Here is a 7,220-nt window from a genome sequence, read left to right as displayed (position 1 = left end):
GTGGGGGCGTGAGGAGTGTGGGATCTGGGAGAGAGTTAGGGTGCTGGAGGGGATTCCAACCTGGAGCAGGGGGTTGGGGTGCAGGAGGGGATTCAGGGTGCAGGTGCCGGGTGTTGCTTCCTTCAGGCAGCTCCTGGAAATGGCCGGCATTTCCCTCCAGCTCCTAGGTGGAGGGGAGGCCAGATGGCTCTACGTGCTGCCCTCATCCACAGGCATCGCCCCCGCAGCTTTCATTGGCCATGGTTCCCAGCCAATGGGAGCTGCGGAGCCAGCACTCAGGGCGGAGGGCAACGTGTGGTGCCCCCATGGCTGCGCCTCTGCTTAGGAGTCAGAGGATATGCTGGCCACTTCAAGGAACCACATGGAGCCAGGGCATGCAGGGAGCCTGCCTCAGCCCTGCTGCACTGTCAACCAGACTTTTAATGGCCTGGTAAGCGGTGCTGAGCAGAGCCGGCAGGGTCTCTTTTCGACTGGGTGTTCCCGTCAAAAACTGGATGCTGAGCAACCCTATATTGACATTAAAGTAACATCTGAACAGGACCCAGTGTGCTACGCATGGTACATGCACATAGTAAGAGACAAGCCTTTGCTCTAAGAGTTTCTGATCTAAAGAGGCAGGGCAGACAATGTGTGGGAGAAAGGAATGAGTATTATTCTCCAGTCTACAAGTGGAGAATTGAGATGCAGAGCGATTAAGGCACAGACCCTCAAAATTACTGAGGAGCTGAACTCCCATTGATTTAAATGAGAGATAAGTGCCTAAATACCTCTGAGGAGCTGGGCTGAAGTCACTGTCCCACGGTCCCACAGGGATCGTGTGGTAGAGTGCAGTCCATGCGGGGCTCTAACCAATGGCAGATTAATGCACGAGCCCATGGGGCCCGTGCCCAGGGGCTCTGGCCAATTTGGAGGCCCCAGAACTAGTGTGGGGGCGGGGCGCACTGGTGCCAGAACTGTGGTCCCGCCCCCTGCTCCTCCTCTTTCCCCCAGGGCTCTGCTCCCTCCTCCTCCTCTCCCCCTGTTTTCCCCCTGAGGTCCTGCCCCCTGGCCAGGCCGGAAGCCAGAGCCAGGCTGTGGTAAGAGCCACCCAGGGAGCCCGTGCTGCTGTGGGGAGCTCCAGCTTCCAGCCTGGCCAGGGTGTGGGGCACCACGGCGAATGTGCTGCTAGCAGGGTCTGCGCTTCATGGCAGGGAAGCTGATCACCGTATCAGCTCCACTGCCACAAAGGGCAGCCCTTGCCGGCACCGCCACTTCTCACCAGCCTGAGGTCAATACTCCCATGTTAAAAAGTGGGCAGGCTTGGCCCCCCTGCCCTCTCCCAGTTCCAGCACCTCTGAGCCCCCAAGGTGTGGGAGGCTCAACTGCTCTTTGTGACCAGGGCCCCAGTACATCTTAATCCACCTCTGGCCCTAACCACAAGACCACCTATTGGTTAACATTGGGTGTGCCCTTTGGCACATAGTAACCTTTAGGTTGAAATGTTCCCAATCAGTATTGAGTTGTTAAAGACAAGGATGCATAAAACCCCAGGTTCAAGCCTCTATGTCAGTTACACAAAATGTGTTTAGTAGAGTGATTGGGTAAGCAGATGGGCATGCAATTACCACTAACACTCAATGATGAAATAGCGTATCAAGGAGTGCTCAGTCCACTGACAACAGAGTGAAGTACAGCCTTATTACCCTGGCACCTAATGGATCCCTTTGGGTATTAATTGGAGCGCTCCTCAATTTAGCAAACCTACTCTTTTTCTACTAATTAATACTAATTAATATTAAACTACACTTTATCATAATTATATTTCTGCCCCTTTTTAATAGCTCTTTACATTACATGTATTTCAATTAACATCTGCACCAGTGCCCTTCCCATACTATAAATATAGATAGCATGTTAATAGAACATTCACAAGTCTTAATAATCCTGCTCAAACTAGTTATAAGCTTAACATAACAGTAACATAACCCCGGGTCAGAGCCTTGCTAACTCTTACTTTGCCATAACACTGTATCTCCAATTTATCTCTAATTTTTTCACACTAGCAACTTTAATTTCCTATACTCCTCTACATCTAGGCTAATTATTTCCCAACCTGTGCCATCTTATAGGTTACATATGACATAACCACTTTGTGACAGTTTCTCCTGATTGGCCAGCTGAGTTGAGAATGCCTAGTGTTTGTATAGTGCTTTGAGATCCGCGCATGGAGGGCGTTAGGGGTGGAAGTTTGCATGAAATGCTTTCTGAAAACTGAGTTTGCCTTCCTCTGACAATGGATCTCCCAACCCTGATGCAGAGCCTAAGGATCGCCCTCTCTTGCAGTGAGCAGGGAAACCAGGTGCCATGTTCATTCAGTTCTGAGCTTCCTCATGTTGTCCAGTGTGAAGAGATCATCCGCTCTGAGTGGAAGAAGGGGGTCTAGTCATTGTGTTTGCTCAGTTCTGAGGTGCCTCCCTGCTTCTCTGATTGGATCTCTCTTCCTGGCCACCCAGGGCATGAACTGATCACGCCAACTGCTCAAATTCCACCACTGAGCAATTTGAGACCTCTTGAGATCCCTGATCTCTTAGGGAGGCACATATAGCTGGAAGTATATATAGAGCCTATCAAAGAAGAACCACAAGTAAGAAGGGCCAACTTATTGTTTATTGACCATGAACAGGTGCAGCTAACTCAGCAAAGTGAGCATCTGTTTGCAGTCTGGGAAAGAGCTAGTGAGTTATTTCCTCTGGGATGACCAGCCTCATGTCACCCGTATGGAGTGAAAAGTAGCTGTAAAACACGTTATTCACCGGGCTGGGAGCAGATGTGTTTCCATAGGTGAGTGTGGCCATGCCTCTCATACAGGGGAAGAAGTGTGTGCATTGTTCCAGCATTCCATTCCCAGAGTCCCACAGATGTGGTGGATTTCATCCAGCCAAGATGTGGAGGAGGCGCAGGACTGAGGTGTGATTGTTACATGCATTTACCACATTGGGGGATGGAGCTGCAGAAAGCTTCTGGCCAGGCTGCAGGAAGCCTCAGTTCCATGCTTGGATTTGTCACTGGCCTTGGGCAAGTCATTTAATCTCTCAGTGCTGCAATTTCCCCATCTCTGAAATGGGGGTAATGCTACCAATCTCCTTTGTAAAGTGCCTTGAAATCTATAGCGGGAGAGTGCTAGGTTAGAGCTAGGTATTACTGCAGCTGCTACTTCCTGGACCTGTGGGTGTCAGGCAGGGTCAAACTTACCTTCTTCTTTATCAAAGGCCATCACCTGAGTTGTAAAGATGGGATACCTACATCCCGAGTAGCTCCTACATCCTCTGGCCCTCATTCAGGAAAATTCCTACTGAAAATCAATGAGAGATTAATACTGTCTAGGCTATAAACAAGCAGCTGCTGAAGACACTGGCCACATGACAGCATGCTGACAGTTGTAGGTGAGCTAGCCAAACAGAGTCCTGCGGCTACTCCCTGCCAGCAGGTTAGCATTTTGAAATGTCTGATGTTGGCAGCCCCTGCACTAAGGAGGAGTGGAGTGTGTGTGTGAGGTGGGACTGCAGCTAGTCCTAAGGAGATGGCAGTATCAGGAAGGGATGTGTTTGAAGGCAGAGTAGATATGAATATTCCATCAAGCTGGCCCTTATACATTATCCAGATCTTCAAAGAGAACTTAGCGCTAACTAAGCCAAGTTCTCTTTAGAGGGGCACGTTCCTTCCAGGAGCTACCACATGCATGGGGGGCGGGGGGCTGTGAGATGGCAGCTTTCAGCCATGTTTGGGGAGACAGCATGCACTGTACATTAACAACTAAGTATAATGCTTTCACAGATCCGTTTCTATGGGGACGAGTCTTACTTTTAAAGTTCTGTGGCTCAGTCTTTCTCCCATTGATGTCAATGTGAGTTATAATAGTAAATAGATTCTGGATGGGACAGAAAGCCTCCTGCATCGAGACTTAAGCCAATCTCTAGGGTTAGGAGGAGACTTCCCTAAAGAGAGATTATCTCATAATTCCCTCTGGCAGTTTCTTGCCCTTCCACTAGGGCTCACTATTGTCAGAGATGGGGTACTAGACAATATGGTCCTCTGGTCTGAGTTGCTCTTGTCAAGCCATCAGTTCCTATAAGTCTTGTCTAGGAGATTGCATTTGGCTCAGTGAGCCAATCTGCTTTCGGTCTCTGTTTCCTCGGCCACCTAACTTGATTTTAGAAATCTAACTTGTTTAAGAAAACTACAGAACTGGGTGAATATGGGCACATAGGAGAAAAGGACCTGGAGTTAAGCAGAGAGAGAGTCACAAGACAGTCACTCACAGAAACTAATGGCAGGTGCATTTAAAAGAGATATAAAGAAGCCCTCCATACCCTGGGTGGTGTGTGCAACTCACTGCATTGAGTCAAATGCTGTGGCAGGGAGTTAAAAAGACTCCTCAAAGTTATTTAGGCTCCTAACTTCCATTGATTTCAATGAAAGTTAGGAGCCTAAATACATCTGAGGATCTGGGTCTAAGTTCAGGGCACTCAAAGCTCATGTTTCAGGGCATAAATAAAGGGGGTCATGAAGGACATGGTCCTCCACATGCACAGGTGCATTGAGGCAAATGCATCACTGTGTAATCCTGTAGAAGTCTATAGAGTTACAGCAGGGATTAATTTGGTTCATTGGTTGTTGTTTTTTTCTCCAGCTTTCCTCAGAAAGACCAGGTATTGGCCACTGTCAGAGGCATGAAACCAGACTAGATGGACCAGAGATACACCTGCCAACATCAGAAAGCTACAAATGGGAACATCTGGGGAGAAAAAAACAGGGACAAGACCTTTCTTTTCCTTGAAATGCATTGGACCGGGAAAGTTTTTAGAGGGACTAAGTAGAACAATGATGTATATATCTAACTAAAAATACCCTCCCTCCTATATATAGTGGTTGGCATGACTGAGCATTTTGTAAATGGATCCGTAGAGGCACTGCTCTGATCTGGAGCAGCAAATCCTATGTGATGATGTGGGGATCTATCGACGTACAAGTGAGATTATGAACACTCTGTATGGCTCTGTGCCAGGTTGCAAACTCCATTTTGAATGGTTTGCTGCCTATGCTGTTGTCCTTTCCTCTCCATATTGGACTGAAATTCCAAAGTATGGGATCCTGGGTCTAATATTGGAGGGTTGTTAAATCTTGATCATCTTCTATTCAAACAGAAGCACCCTTGGACATAGAGCTGCTGCTGCCCAGAAGAACCAGTCTGGGCTGGTAACTAAGTAATGGATCACCTGGTGAGGGATTTTGATCACCTGCTGAGACTGAATGGAGCACTACTTGACAAAGGGAGTGGATGGTTATAGACTAGAGGGTCTCTCAGCAGCCATTTTAAGAAGCACAAGTGACCACAAGCAGAAGCAGTGAAAGCCTGGGCAGGAGAGTGGAAGGGCACTGACGATAGAGGTCAGAGCAAGAGAGAAAGGGCATGATTCAGAAAAGAAGCCGTGTACTGCAGGGGGGTCCAGGACTGCTCGGAAGGGCCTGCCACAGCCCAGAGCACTCTCCTGGGTGGTGAGGAAACGGAGGCAGGGAAAGATATATAGATTTTTTTTATTATTTTGTGTAGATCTATGTATTTCTTGTGCTACTTAAGTAAAGAGTAATGTTGTTTAGAATCCTATGCAATATCTATGTATCTGCTTCACTTCCATGTGCCTCTGAAGAGAGGAACTTTAAAACTGCAGTGCCCACAAGGTCAAACTCTGAAGAAAGATGTGTTTTTAAGCTACTGGGTCAGCACTGGTCGCAGGGACTTGGTAGCTCGGATCTGGTTGTTCAGCTGTCAGACAGAGGATCTGCACCTAGGGTGACTGGATGTCCCGATTTTATAGGGACAGTCCTGATTTTTCGGCCTTTTTCTTGAATAGGCTCCTATTACCCCCCACCCCCTGTCCCGATTTTTCACATTTGCTGTCTGGTCACCCTATCTGCACCCCAAGATGTGCCTAAAGACCCCAGCTGGGGGCAGTGCCTGGATTCTGTTCACAGTCAGGAAGCTTAAAGGGCACCCAGGGACTGGTGAAGTGGGCTCCAAACAACAGCCTGCTGAGTGCCCACTGTGGGAGGGGTGTGTGCACCTAATACAGGACAGCCCTATTCCTGCTCTATGAGAATAGATCAGTTGTGGTGCTAGCCTGAGAGACTTGGGTTCAATTCCCTGCTTTATCCCAGACTTCCTTGGGTAAGTCACTTAATGTCTCCGTGCCTCAGTTCTCCATCTGTACAATGGGGATAAAAGCACTGTTCTGCCTGAGGGGGTGTTGTGAGGATGAATATATTAAGTATTGCAAGCTTGCTTGGATGCTCTGGCAGTTGGGGTCAGATGAGAACTTTAGCTAGATAGAATTGTGTTTGTAAATGGTACCAGCTGAGTTGATACTTTCTTGTGGTTTTGTTTAGAGGGGTCTGAGCTGTGAAGCCCAGATCTTGATTTCAAATGTTCCTAGGGTCCTGCGGTATTTGCATCAGGCTCAGCCCCAGTTCTGCCAAAACTGTACAGGCTCTTATTGTGGAAGGCCTGGCTGCTTCTCTCTGGAAATATGAAGTGGTGTTGTTTTGAGCACTAGATCCTTGTAAATAGGTTTGGTTCCACTGCATAGCTGGGAAATTCCAGATTGGCAGCCACACAGTCTCAACTCACAGCCCGCCCAGGAATGTGGTTACTCAGTTCCTAGGAGAGCTCTCAGCACACACTTTGCCGTGGTGACAGCTACACACCAGGCCCTTCCCAATGCAGGGAGCACTCTGAAGCTGACAGCAGGAACTTAGAGCTGAAGCAGCCTCAGACTTTGTCCTGATCCATCTCTTCTCTGACAGATCTAAAAAGTGGATTTAGTGCTGGGGGTGAGAGAAGCCCTGGTGACTAAAGACCCCCTCCTTGCTCTCAGAACAGGGGTAGAACCAGCAAGCATTCTCTGCTGCCCTGCCAGCGAGATTCAGAGGGAGAGAAGGTGGGGAGTTCAGTCCCTGCAGCCCATTCATTCCTTTGCCCTCTCTATGGAGCCTACCAGCTTTGTGGTGGCTGTGACATGGCTGCCTGCCCATTGGGACCTGGATGGAGACTCACCAACTCATTTCACCCAGGCCACCTACTGTGCTGCCATCAGATGATAACACCATCTGGGCACTGCCAGCAAGTGGGATCTAGCCATCATGACCTCTAAACCATTCCCATCAGCCTGCAAGCTGAGTTCCTA

The sequence above is a fragment of the Chrysemys picta genome, chromosome 10 (assembly GCF_011386835.1).
Source record: "Chrysemys picta bellii isolate R12L10 chromosome 10, ASM1138683v2, whole genome shotgun sequence".
NCBI classification, from domain to species: Eukaryota; Metazoa; Chordata; order Testudines; family Emydidae; genus Chrysemys; species Chrysemys picta.
The sequence above is the reverse complement of the archived record's forward strand: the minus strand, read 5'-3'. Positions refer to the sequence as shown.